We start from the raw sequence: 13612 nt of genomic DNA, 5'->3' as shown, positions 1-13612 counted from the left end.
CGAGCCGTTATACATAAACCAGACGCCGCGAGAGCCCGCCGAGTGGTCATTTATAACGATCTCGCCAATTATGCGTGATCTCGATGCCGAGGAAAGAAACCTGAGGACGTTTATCTTGTTATAGAACTAAACGAGGGAAGGGGTAAGGAGAAGGGATCCTGTTTTGGTTTAGTTGAGTTTGCGTGATCGAATGTAGAGGAAAATTTTTTGTTGGCCTTTTCCTGCGTGTTATTTTCACGTGCTTATTTGCCTGCATTTCTTTTTTCTTCGGCGAGACGATGGGGATGAGGTTACGGGCATTTTATAAGCCTGGTAGTTTTAGTTTGCATCAGTGTTGAGCTGAAGGGGTTGTGAGGAGTCTACGAAGACAAAAACACACAACGAATAAAACAATACCGCAAAGATATGCGTATAGAGCTGCCACTGGAAGTATTGAATAACCTGGCGCAAATAATATTTCTTTCATGACACTTGAGTAGATAGATTTAGATTTTTCTCATTGGTTAAATGAACCTGGTGCAGTGCCAATGCATTGCTGTTTGTGTTTTAAATGTTTCAAATGCTTGTTTGATGTTCATAGCCAATGCGTATATTCCGTGCAGGAAAAAAGTGTTTCTGTGCTAAAATAATCGGGTTATTTTGCGTTCCGTGTCATCAGTGTTTGGTTCTTTGTTGAGCTTTAGCGGATCCCACATTATAGTGAAATAAATCTCTATGATGCAATAACCTATTATATTCTTTGTCATACAAATGTCATTTACAATCTGTATGATACTGCAGGCCATTTGTATGACAAATGTATGATTTTGTTAGAATGCATGACATTCGTTTGACAAACCTGTATGAGGTTATCACAGTCTTTTCACTACATTTTGACAGATATGTTGGAAACCCGAAGCTATAATTTTTCGACAGTGTGCTATATCGCATAATGCACGAATAAGGAAACCAGCGAGCTCGAAAATGTCGCAATCCTGCATTTATTTTGAAGTGTGACAGCAAACACGACACCAAACACAAGCTCTTGGCCCCGCCGCGGTGGCTCAGTGGTTACGGCGCTCGGCTGCTGACCCGAAAGACGCGATGGCTTAATTTCGATGAAGGCTAAATTCTAGAGGCCCGTGTACTGTGCGATGACAGTGCACGTTAAAGAACCCTAGGTGGTCGAAATTTCCGGAGCCCTTCACTACGGCGTCCCTCATAGCCTTAGTTGCTTTGGGACGTTAAACCCCAATAAACTAAACGAAACACGAGCTCTAGAAGTAGTTATTCGTGTCAGGATGGAGCGGGAAATAAGGCGGACGGCGCCGTTGCATCTGCCAAGAAATAACGGAAAGAAAACATGGCGTTCAGATAAGCGCCCGCTGTTATCAGGTGTCAACTTGTTGCTGTCGAGAGCGATACTGGTATGGGACACTCTCGGCCACTTACCGAGAAGAAGGCACAGCAGGCTTCAAGAGGTTGAGTCTAGAGATAAGACCGTGTTTCTATATCTTCCCTTTGAGTAAACAGACGAGATAGCGTATTCTAATGTCGAGGGTACACTTATGTCTTTCTGAAGGCGGGCCGAATGAAAGGGTACGACCGGTTCGACCTATTTCGCTATGATAGGCAATCTTCGGTGCAACGCACAAAATGAGGAGCTCGAAAGCAAAACAAAAAACAAGCTCATGATTCTGAACGCCTGAAAAACTACGGTCTTGTTTCCTTGCTCTCGATTCCACCTGGTAACGATGAGATTGGGTCGTTTGATAGCCCTGTAGGCGTGCAATTCAGCTGTTTTATCGAAACTACAGGAGGGAGCGGACTTATTTGGCCTATAAGTAAGGTTTTCACATGATTTCTAGTTCTTCCCGCTAATTGAGAGCGATGTGCAGTTTCATATTATCTCTGACAACAATCAGGTGCCGTGAGGTCGGCCTTTACTGCCGCGTGTTTGACAAATTGCTTTGTTTATTCTACGATGTTATCTCACCAAGGTTAGAGCGGCTTCGCATCGTCACTGCCTGTTTTTAAGAGTAGGCCTGACAGCGCTTTGCAAGATCGGTCACGATGTGTTTGTTTAACTCCTTTGGCATAATGGTTAGCGTTGCAGACCATCATTTCAATATGCCTTTCATTGCCACGGCCTGGCCCGGACAAAATTCCTGACTGTCGATCGTCTCTCATGATACTCATGCTACGTGGTGAACGTGACGGAGCTGGACGAATGACAGTCAAAAAACTGGCAATGGCTTAGCTCTGGCTAAGCCTGGATATACAAGCTTTGTTTGACGTCATCGCTGTCGCAGTTCGCGCACAATGCACTGGGAGCACCACGATAACGGTGTAGGCAAGCGCGTTATATAGCCCTCCTTCCGCATGCGTAGTAACTGTGGTAAACACGCGGCTGCAAGTAGCGTCATACGAGCAAGCCGAGTGCGCGCCGATGCACACTCGGTAAACACGCGCAGAGCGCGCCAACGACGGCGAAGGTCGACCGGCGGAGCCGCGCTCAGCGGCGACTCCGCCGACCACCTGCGCCTCTCCAGTGACGTCACGCGGCAAACTCGCGCATGCGCAGCTGTGGCTAAAATTGATCACGGCGCACGCCAGACCCGATGTTGACTAGCCTAGTGAAGCTTTTCGCTTCAAAACTTTGAAGAAGCCAAACATCAGCGATGGCTGCAGGAGGTCGAACTGACCTTACCGTGGAACGACATGCATCAGGGAACCAGGAGCCGTATTCTATAACGGGTATCTGTTGCTTCAGCCAGCGTCTTATCTTGAGCGGATGCGGTTGTTGCGACGCGCGTCTGTTCTTTCCCTCTTTCCTCTTATCTTTCAACTCTCCTCTTTCTGCACGTGGCAGCGGTGGTGGATCGGCTCGGGCCAGTCGGCAGTCCCGTGCTCTTTCCTTTCCATCCTTCTCACAATAACATGTATAGGATTGTCTGAACTAGCGGTGTTCGGCTTGTGTGTGCCATACGGCCGCTTGATGACATCCCCCATTTCTCTTACCATCGGTGGGATTTTCTGTACCATCTGCCACTACACACACAGACACGCCACCAGCTTTTCTCGTAATGGGACGTTATGCTTTTGCATTAATTACTCCGTAATTTCCAATTTCTCACTCGAATGCACTCAAACGAATGAGTGCAATGGCACCGAAGCAAAGGCCGGTTACTATGGTCACGGATTAAGGATACATAGAAGGGGTAGCTGTTGGTTACAGGATTTCCTGCCCGTAACAAAAAGCCGACGGCAAAAAAGACACGTGTACGGGTTTCGTCCGTGCAATTTCCGCCTTGCACAAAGTGGGTCGCCGAAATGCTGATGAGTGTCTAGGCTGTGGATAAGGCTTACAACCACTAGTCCCGTGTCTATAACCGCCACGAATCTGAAAGAGACGCACACAGCCGAAGGCGGCGGAAAAACAAACGTAGACAACGAAGAAGTGTTTTCCGACGGCGGACGCACAAATCCACTCGGCGGCACACGTCGCTGCTGCTACCAAGAATAGCAGCGCTAAATGATCCATACGACGATCAGCCGCCTGTCCTTCGGTCCTTTCCTCCTTTCTTATACTGCGCAGCGAGATTTATGCAAACGACAGTCGGCAGCACTCGACGACGGCAGTGGTCTCGATTTTGCTGAGGCGCCCGCTCTAGACAATCAATGAGTGAGAACACGCTTATTGGTCCCATTGTTGCGTTTTGAAAGCTGCGGTGGACGGGACAGGATGGTGGGGCAGGGAGCTAACGCGACACTGCAGGACGACTTGACTTAAAGCTGGGCCGTGCTGATAGAATGCGGCGCCATAAAGGAAAATAGGTGACTGCAGCAGGTACAACAATGTTTAAGTTTTTTTTTTCATTATATTTCTCTAGCCAGTCTGTCAAACCTGACAGTATTACTCTATAGAATCACCATGTTTTACACGTAAATTTGATTGAATTTTGCATTTGATAATTTTTTAATCCTGACCTTGTAACCTTATGACACCGGCCAACTTATTTATTAGCCTCCATTCTACCAATCGCTTTTTGTTTATATCTACCAAGGATTCATTCACATTGTCCTTGTTATCAGGGCAACAGGGATAATGGCTGTGCCTTTGTCGACACCTGAATGGACACTGGCACATTCTAGTAAATATGTTCAATTGTCTGTGCAGATATTTACCAGACATGGTACCTTAGGAGATGCAAGCATCGTTTAAACCGGCCATTTTCGCAAGCAAACTGAAGTGGCGTCTCGACAGGTTTTTTTCTTTTTTCGTGGGAGGGAGCGTGTCTCTGAGGCTCGGCCACATCGCTATTCACTTAGGAACGGTAAGGGCCGTTTCACACGACTAGAACGAAAATATTCGGCCTAGTCTGTGACGCCGCAGTGCGATTTTCGCACAGTGCCTTCACATGCAACGCGTACCCCGCGAATTCGGCCGGAGGGACACGTAAGGTTGCTCGATGTTCGCATCGGCAACCGACGATTAAACACGACAGAAACACTGCACGGAATGTGTTGATGATGTTATGACCAGCGTGTTTTTAGATGCAAGGCAATATTTCGTAAGTTTTGATTAGAATAAACTGTTTTGCTTACGCCGCGGCAGCAGCTCGCACGTGACGTAACGTCACGCGCCGTATCGGCGCTGCCCATTGGTCAGTCGCAGAGCGAACACACCGACGCTGCGACTGAATTCCAACCGGACGGAACTTGGTCGCAGGCCGTCTGCGGGTAGACCGACGGCCCTCCCCAGTCGCAGACTGATAGAATTCGCAGCGTCGCAGGCGAGAATCGCATGCATGTGAAACGGCCCTAAAGCGGACTTTCTTATCGGTCTTGACACCAAAAGTTTGAACGTTGTGGGGGAAAAAAAAGGAAGTGTTTTCTTTCATGCAATTCTCACAGCAATAATGCCGGCTTTCGTTGCCGAACAAACATCAACATAGCCGAAACGAGTCATAAAATCGATCTTTACTTAGTACGATAATTGAATGCAGTTGCCCGCAGTGCTCTTCAGAAGGGCAAAAAGAAGAAATGAACTGGGTCACCAGCCCAGTTCATTTCTTCGACCCAGCACAGCCTGTCCCCAGTTCAACTTGGGCAGCAGCCTCGTTTCTTCGACACAGCACTATAACCCCCATCGCAGCAAGGCTAAGTGAGCACTAAGGAAGCAAGAAAGCTAGTGAATATTGTGTTCACTTGCCTGTAGTCTTCAAACGGCTGCATGCACAAAGGCGTATTGAATTCCCCTCGACGTTTTGTAATGCGTAAAGCCTACTGGCACTTCCCCACAACGTGCTGTACTTTTGTAAGTTGTTTCTGGGAGACTTTTTATTTTTCTAATTGGCGCTTTACTGCCGAGTCCACCCCTCCCCCACTCTACACAAGCCCCCTTCGCGTGACGTCAGATAGAATGAAGGAAGTGAATCCTCGCAGAAAAACAAGACCACATTTGAATGTCGACAGGTTTCCCCGGTGCTATATCTGGGCCGGGGCTTTTCCTTCGAGCAAAGGCGTCCTAAAAACGCGAACTGCAGCACAGATGTTTATTTTTGTTTTCCTGGCAACTGCTGATCGTCCAAGACATTCTTCAGCGTTGGAGGTCGTAGCAAAACTAGCAGGCTTTTCCCCGTTTTCTAGGCATTGGATAGGCATTGGAACAGACTGAACCTGACTTTGCTTACCTCTTCATGCAGCCACAATCAGCGAAGTTTGGTTTGATTTAAGGGGGTTTATCGTACCAGATCGACTCAGGCTATGAGGGACGCCGTAGTGGAGGGCTCCGGAAATTTCGACCACCTGGGGTTCTCTAACATATCAGCGCACGTTAAAGAACCTCAGGTGGTCGAAATTTCCGGAGCCCTCCACTACGGCGTCCCTCATAACTTGGGTCGCTTTGGGACGTTAAACCCCCTTAAATCAAATCAAACTTCGCTGATTGTGGCTGCATCAAGACGAAAGCAAGATGCTGAGTCTTCACGTGATCTTGAAAACAAAACGAGTTCGAGGCTATACGCAGCTCGATCAGGGCATCTGTGATTCTAAAACGAACAATGTTTTGCTTCACAGTGCATCACAATTTGCGATACAGAATTCTGTTGTTTTAAACGCGCGGAAATTGAAACAAATCAAATGTTGTGCGTATGCACTAATATCAGTGAACAGACAGAACGCTTACCAGACTGCACCCTTTGCACCCCCCCCCCCACCCTTTTCTTAGAAAAAAAAAATCTACGGTGAACGGCCTTGCCTCTAACAACGTGCCAAGTGCCAGACGCATCCTAAAATAACGCAAGAAAGACGAAGGACACCAAAGATGCAAACACTTTGCCACTCCAACAGAGAACAACCACCACCACCAACGCGCGATGGTGTTCTTTGTTTCTTTGCCTCTTCTGTGTCTTTTTTAGCGCTGTTTCTTCATTTCAATCTCGGCTATGAATTACCGACTATGCTCCAATCAGTCACTCTTGCAAGCTGAAATGACGACTGCAGAACGGTGTTAGTCCGACGTGCTGAGGAGAATCACCAAAGCTGCAGTAGATTTTGAATTCCTAATGAAATGAGCATTTAGTAACTAAACTAAAGACTCAAACTGGTTTCTGAGGAAAGGAAATGGCGCAGTAATTGTCTCACATCTACATGGACACCTTAACCGCGCTGTAAGAGAAAGGAGGAAGGTGGGAGTGAAAGAAAGAAAGAAAGAAAGAAAGAAAGAAAGAAAGAAAGAAAGAAAGAAAGAAAGAAAGAAAGAAAGAAAGAAAGAAAGAAAGAAAGAAAGAAAGAAAGAAAGAAAGGTGCCGTAGTGGACGGCTCCGGAATAGTTTCGACCACCTGGGGTTCTTTAACGTGCACTGACATTGCACAGTACACCGGGCGCCTTTTGAGTTTCACCTCCATCAAAACGCGGCCGCCGCGGTCGGGTTCGAACCCTGGTACTCTCCCCCTCACAAAAAAGTTTTAGACAGTCTATAGAGTGTCTATAGAGTTCTGTCTATAAAGTCTATAGACAAATCCTAGAGAACAGTCCATAGGCAATACAAATGCCATAGACAGTCTATAGACAATCTATAGATCTATGGCCATACACTTTTAGAAGACTTTTGTCCATAGACAGTCTACAGACTATGAATAGACAAAAATCAATGTCTATAGGATGTCAATAGAGTCAATATAAAGTCTATGGACTGTCTATAGACCATTTTTATAAGGGTCCGGCTCGGTAGCCGAGCGCCCTAACCACTGAGCCACCGAGGTGGGTATATAGGAGTCCAAAACACGTACCGGCCACTGACAACACACCTTCGCCGAGTGGAATCTCTCCGTGTGTCTATTATTCATAGCGCACACGTGCAAAACGAACGGCGCCAGTTATAACAGCAGGGATAGCGGACGCCTGGCAGGACTCGTGTGCTACCTTATGCGGTAGGGAGGGAGTTAATCGTTCTGCAAGCGGGAACACCCAGGATATCATCGATCCACGTGAAACTTTTATAGGTATACCGACCGCAGCGCCGCCAGACGCCGCACGTTGGGCGCCGTCAATATTGCATAAGTAAGCCGCAGATTCCCTACTATATATTTTACTCGCCCTGCGCTAGTTGTTTGCGCTTGAGAGAAGACGGGAGTACATGAAACAAATGTTTAGTATTTATTTACAAGTTCTGATAAGTACTTGCCGCTACTGTTCACAGGGAGCGTGGTTGTACGTCTTTATTTTATTTTCATTGTGCGACTGCATGCACTGGTTGCTTACTTTTTCATGCAGGTATTATCTCTTTTTATTGCGTTGTTTTATTTTTACAGAGAAGACTGTTTTAGCTTTGGTTCAGCCATATATATAGCCCTGCATTCTACCGTGAAATCCACATCGCCACTTGTGAGACCTTACTTACTCACTTAATTGATTTATTTAAACCTAGTAATTGTAATTTAGTTTAATATAATTTAATTAAGTTAAATTTAAGGCGATTTCCACCTGCCAAGTGGAGGAAGGTCACTAGCACTCTACACATTTGGTGAAGAGGAAAGAGAGAATAGGGCGTGGGGGTGGTAGGCGATGGGTGGCCAGATCAGATTTCGCTGACTCGCAAGAGCACAATTAGGTTTTCTTTTAATTTTGCAGGTGGAAATTTCACGGCTAAATGCAGTGCTTAGTGTGTAAACAAACAGCTTCCGCTGAGTGGCGCGCTAAGCCGGTAAGCTTAGCTCTTCAAATTTTTTTTCTCTTCCAAAACGGACGTCAAAACTGTACATCGGCCTCCTGGGTCCAGTCAATTTGTAGATAAACAACTTTTTACCTAAGCACCTATTCTAAAGCTCGTATCACCATCATCATCGTCAGACTGACTACGCCCACTGCAGGGCAAAGGCCTCTCCCATGTCTCTCCAATTAACCCTATCCTTTGCCAGCTGCGGCAACCCTATCCCAGCAAACCTCGTAATTTCATCTGCCCACCTTCTTGCCGCCCCCCCCCCCCCCCCCCCCGCCCCCCGCTCCGCTTATCTTCTCTTGGAATCCAGTCCGTTGCCCTAAAGGACCATCTGCTATCTTGGCTTAGCATTACGTGCCCTGCCAAAGCCCATTTCTTCTTCTGAATTTCGATTATGATGTCATTAGCCCGCGTTTGCTCCCTGACCTACTCTGCCCCCTCCTGTCTCTTAACGTAACCCTTATCATGAGTTGACCTCAATTTAAGCTCTGTATGCGTCTGGAAAAATAGAAATAATTGAAATGAATAGGTCTGTGGTTTATGGGGGTTTGACGTCCTAAAGCGACTCAGGCTACGAAGGACGTCGTAGTGGAGGGCTCTGGAAATTTCGACCACCTGGAGTTCTTCAACGTGCACTGACATCGCACTGTACACGGGCCACTAGAATTTCGCCTCCATAGAAATTCGATCGGCACGGCCGGGATCGAACCCGCGCATTTCGGGTCAACAGCCGAAAGTCATAACCACTGAGCCACCATAGAACAACACAGGCCTTAGCAGGGAATGCTGTTACACGCGCGAAAGCTGCGTTCTGACCTTTTGTTCCTAAGCTGTGCATCCCGAATAGCGACAGCTACCTCCCCGGCGGCCCCGCATAGTTAACTTCACAGACTGCAGGTGTCTGCAATTCACCATAGACCGCAGTGGACGCGTGATGGATGTGGGTGCTCTCGCGTCCACCATTGGCAGGCGAGGTCTGCTTCCTTAATATCGTGAAAAGTCACAGCCTCTGTCGGAGCAGGCTAATTCCCCCTAGGTGCACTGCAGCCTCTGTAAAGGTATTGTGGACGCTTTTCACTTCAAAAAACTCCCGCTCAGTGGGGCAGATACCGTAATGACGACAAAGAAGTAGTGTCCCACTTTTTGTGTTTCTATCATTCATGACCCTCGTAGAAATATAGCTTATTTTGACTGCCTTTTTGCGGAATGTATTCCTGACTTTTTTAAATATTACACTTACTACAATTTCCGCACAGCCCACGGTTTATGAATGCCCGAGTGGTTATGGTGCTCGGCTGCTGACCGGAAAGACGTGGGTTCGATCCCGGCCGCGGCGGTAGAATTTCGATGCAGGGGAATTTCCTAGAGGCCCGTGTACTGTGCGTTGTCAGTGCACGTTAAAGAACCTCAGATGGTCAAAATTTCCGGAGCCCTTCACTACGGCGTCCCTGATAGTCTCAGTCGTTTTGGGACGTTAAACCCCATAAACTAAACCAATCTAGATGTCCGTGTACTGTGCGTTGTCAGCGCACGTTAAAGAACCCCAGGTGGTCAAATTTTCCGGAGCCATTCCCTACGGCGTCCCTCATATCATGAGCCGCTTTGGGATGTTAAACCCCCATAAACTAAACCAATCTAGAGGCCCGTGTACTGTGCGTTGTCAGTGCACGTTAAAGAACCCCAGGTGGTCGAAATTTCCGGAACCCTTCACTACGGCGTCCCTCTTAGCCTGAGTCGCTTTGGGACGTTGAACCCCATAAACTAAACCAATCTAGAGGCCCATGTACTGTGCGTTGTCAGTGCACGTCAAAGGACCTCAGGTGGTCAAAATTTCCGGGGCTCTTCACTACGACATCCCTCATAGCCTGAGTCGCTTTGGGACGTTAGACTCAACGGGCTAAACCAATCTAGAGGCCCGTATACTGTGCGTTGTCAGTGCACGTTAAAGAACCCCAGGTGGTCGAAATTTCCGGAACCCTTCACTACGGCGTCCCTCTTAGCCTGAGTCGCTTTGGGACGTTGAACCCCATAAACTAAACCAGTCTAGAGGCCCGTGTACTGTGCGTTGTCAGTGCACGTCAAAGGACCTCAGGTGGTCAAAATTTCCGGGGCTCTTCACTACGACATCCCTCATAGCCTGAGTCGCTTTGGGACGTTAGACTCCACGGGCTAAACCAATCTAGAGGCCCGTATACTGTGCGTTGTCAGTGCACGTTAAAGAACCCCAAGTGGTCGAAATTTCTGGAGCCCTTCACTATGGCGTCCCGCATAGCCTGAGTCGTTTTGGGACGTTAAACACCATAAACCAAACCAAGGAACTTTAGGACTGCGAAAATAAACCTCTAAGCCTTCCGTATTGTGCGTTTCCTAATGCGTCACAACAGCGCACTTGCTGGCCCAAGTCCGCTTTAACACCTCACTCACGTGGACAATTTTGGGCGTCATTTTTTTGTGATCAGTGAAGTTCGAAATAGGCTCACGACGTTTTTTCCCACGGGAAGGCATAAAATAAATGCAGCGGCCCGAAGCCCCGACTATTCCCGTTTTCCATTAAACAGCCAACGCGGGTAAGCTCTCACATAAGGAAAATGTCTCTGCGTCACAAAGAATAAAAGTGCGAGAACTACGCCTTTTGAAACACGCCGTGAAGCCTGAGCTCCAGGTTGCCGCTCAATGCACCATTTCTACGAATGACCGCTTCATTTTTTTTTTCTCCCGGTTCCTTGCGGTAAAGGGGGCGGGGTAGCATTCATCTCCAAGACGACCACGCCACAATGTTCATGAGCAGAATAGGTGTTACAAGAATTAGCGGACACCTCGCAAACAATGAACTGCGGCATCAAGCAGACGACCGACGCGCCTAAGCGTACTACGCTTCTTCTTCCTCTTATGTTGTGCAGACGAACGTAAGAGCAGACGACGCGTGTTATGCTCAGCGAATCAGGCGACTACTACGACGACGCAGAGTCTTTCGCAATGTGTATACACGAAACGGCCGTGCGTTTGCTGCGCTGAATGCGTCAAGAGTGAACGCCAACGCTGCGTCGACGGGGGGCAATTTGCAAAGCTCGCAGAGCGGTTAGCGGGTGCGCCATTACAAAGACTGGCGACGACGGAACACCGGGAAACAACCTTGCGGCGAAGAGATGTGCAGACGGCATCACGCCACACGCTCGCAGCAGTCGCGTGATGGGGGAAGTGGTGGATCGGTCGCGTGAGTGAGCGCGCGTTGTCTCCGAACTTCTCACGATCGTCGCCGTCTTAACCGGCTTGTCGTGTGCGCCCTCTGTTTCGGGCGTCAGTGCGAAGCTACCCCTCCTGAAAGGAAATCAGACTCCAGTAACGGTCCTTTCGTGAGGGTTGAATTCAAATGCCGATTAAAGCTCCTCAGTCGTTAGCCATACTTGTCGCGACACGCTATAACTGCCCAGGTAAAGGAAGTAAAACCAGGATTAACCCCGAATTCGGAGGTGTGAGGATGTTTACAGTGACCATCAGAGGGCGCTGTATCACTTCTTGGAGTAGTTTATACGAAAGAAGCCAACAGTCATTGCAAAAAAAAATGATCAATGAAGATGGTCGGGGATAATGTTGGCGAACGCTCTGAAGGTCAGGCAGCATGCAACGAAAATACCTTGGAAAGCAGATGGCAAGAAAACCGCTGACTTCAGCTGCGCTCTGAAAAGGAGTAAAAAGGGAATAAGCTCTTTTCTAGCGCACTCTCTTTTATAAAAAGGAGTGCGCCAGCCGAGGTCTTACTCTATTTTTACCCCAATATCTGCGCATTTGTGTTGATAGAGTGATAGAGTATACTGCACATCGGTTCAGTCAAAACATAATAATACTCGGCTTCATTTAAAACTCCAGCTTTATGGGGCGGCACACCTAAGTGTGAAGATGGACAAGGCATCCGAACGCATCAGTAAGGCCGATCAGAAGCGAACAAGAGCTCTGACGCATTAAACAGCGTAACGGAGGATGTAGGGCAGAAAAATAATGCGAATTTGATTTTTTTTTTAATCTGTGTATTGGTTATGCAGGGCTCATCAACTAATGAATAAAAAAATCTTGGTCATGCGCAGTAGAAAGGTAGGAAATGGAGTTTTTTTTCCCGTTAGGTGGTGTGAGAGGTGTCGCTGTGACACCTCGTTGTGACACCTAGCCTTGTGAGCGTATTTCGCAAGCAAAGCGAAACTTGATTAGCGGAAACGCATCGAGTGACCACTGAACTTAAAACTTGGGAAAAAATCCACCTAGGCGCAAATGGTTTCACGACACAAAAAGAGACGAAGAGACAACGGACAAGCGCCTCCTCGTCTCTTTTTGTGTCGTGAAATCATTTGCGCCTAGGTGGGTTTTTTCCCAAATTTCAAGATGAATAACCAACTAGCCCATCAACATGCCTTACTGACCATTGAATACTAAATTCTAGCCTTTATCCTTCAAATAGGACTTCGGACATAAATCGCTGCTGTGGGGTTATAATGCCAACGCATTAGAAGATGCCGCACTTCCCCTTATAAGTAACCAGAGACGAAGAGTGTGCTGCCTAGCCCGAAAAAGAGTAGCGGCTGAGTGGTGCGGGACGTTAAGAGCTGAAAGCGATGAGGGAAGCCGAGCGCCCTCTTCCTGTGAATTATTAGGCTATAGGGAAGTGTTCCGCAATCTGAGATTAACAAGGAAAGCATGCGGAGAACCGGACAAAAATCTAAGCAGGGAGCAAGGGGTCAACTTAAGGAAATTGCAAACAAATACTTGTACCAACGCAGTCAAATTCAGCTGCATGTCCCCCAGTTCGTACGATCCGCATTGCGCCTTCTGCGGAGCAATGCGTTGCAGTTGAAGACAAGGCATGATCTACCTGACAATGGAGTGCATCCATTGTCAACCACCAACTAGTTTAGTTTAGTTTAGTTTAGTTTAGTGGAGTTTAACGTCCCAAAGCGACTCAGGCTATGAAGGTCGTCGTAGTGGAGGGCTCCGGAAATTTTTACCACCTGGGGTTCTTTAACGTGCACTGACATCGCACAATACACGGGCCTCTGGAATTTCGTCTTCATCGAAATTCAGCCGCCGAACGACCAACTAGCCCGTCTTCACTTGTTACACGATCCACCTGGACAACAGCCTTTTCAAGTTCACGTCCCACATCTTACCGCCTTCTCCGCTTCAAACCCTCCCCGTTGCTTCCCCCTCGGAATGTAAGCACCATTTAACCCCTGCCCATGATGACCTCACTTGTACAGGCGAAGACAAGTTCTTTTGTCGAAACGTCGGCTAACGTGGGAAGGCTCTCCCTTGACCATTGTTCATTTTACTTTGTGTTGTAAAGAATCCCATATCTCTGCCTACTGTGTGCAGACCGTCGGAAAGCAGTCGGAGACCCTCGATGCTCGGCCTGTCGCGTG

Source organism: Amblyomma mixtum, chromosome 1 (assembly GCF_055824585.1).
Source record: "Amblyomma mixtum isolate Tamu chromosome 1, ASM5582458v1, whole genome shotgun sequence".
NCBI lineage: Eukaryota > Metazoa > Arthropoda > Arachnida > Ixodida > Ixodidae > Amblyomma > Amblyomma mixtum.
This window is presented reverse-complemented; position numbering follows the sequence as displayed.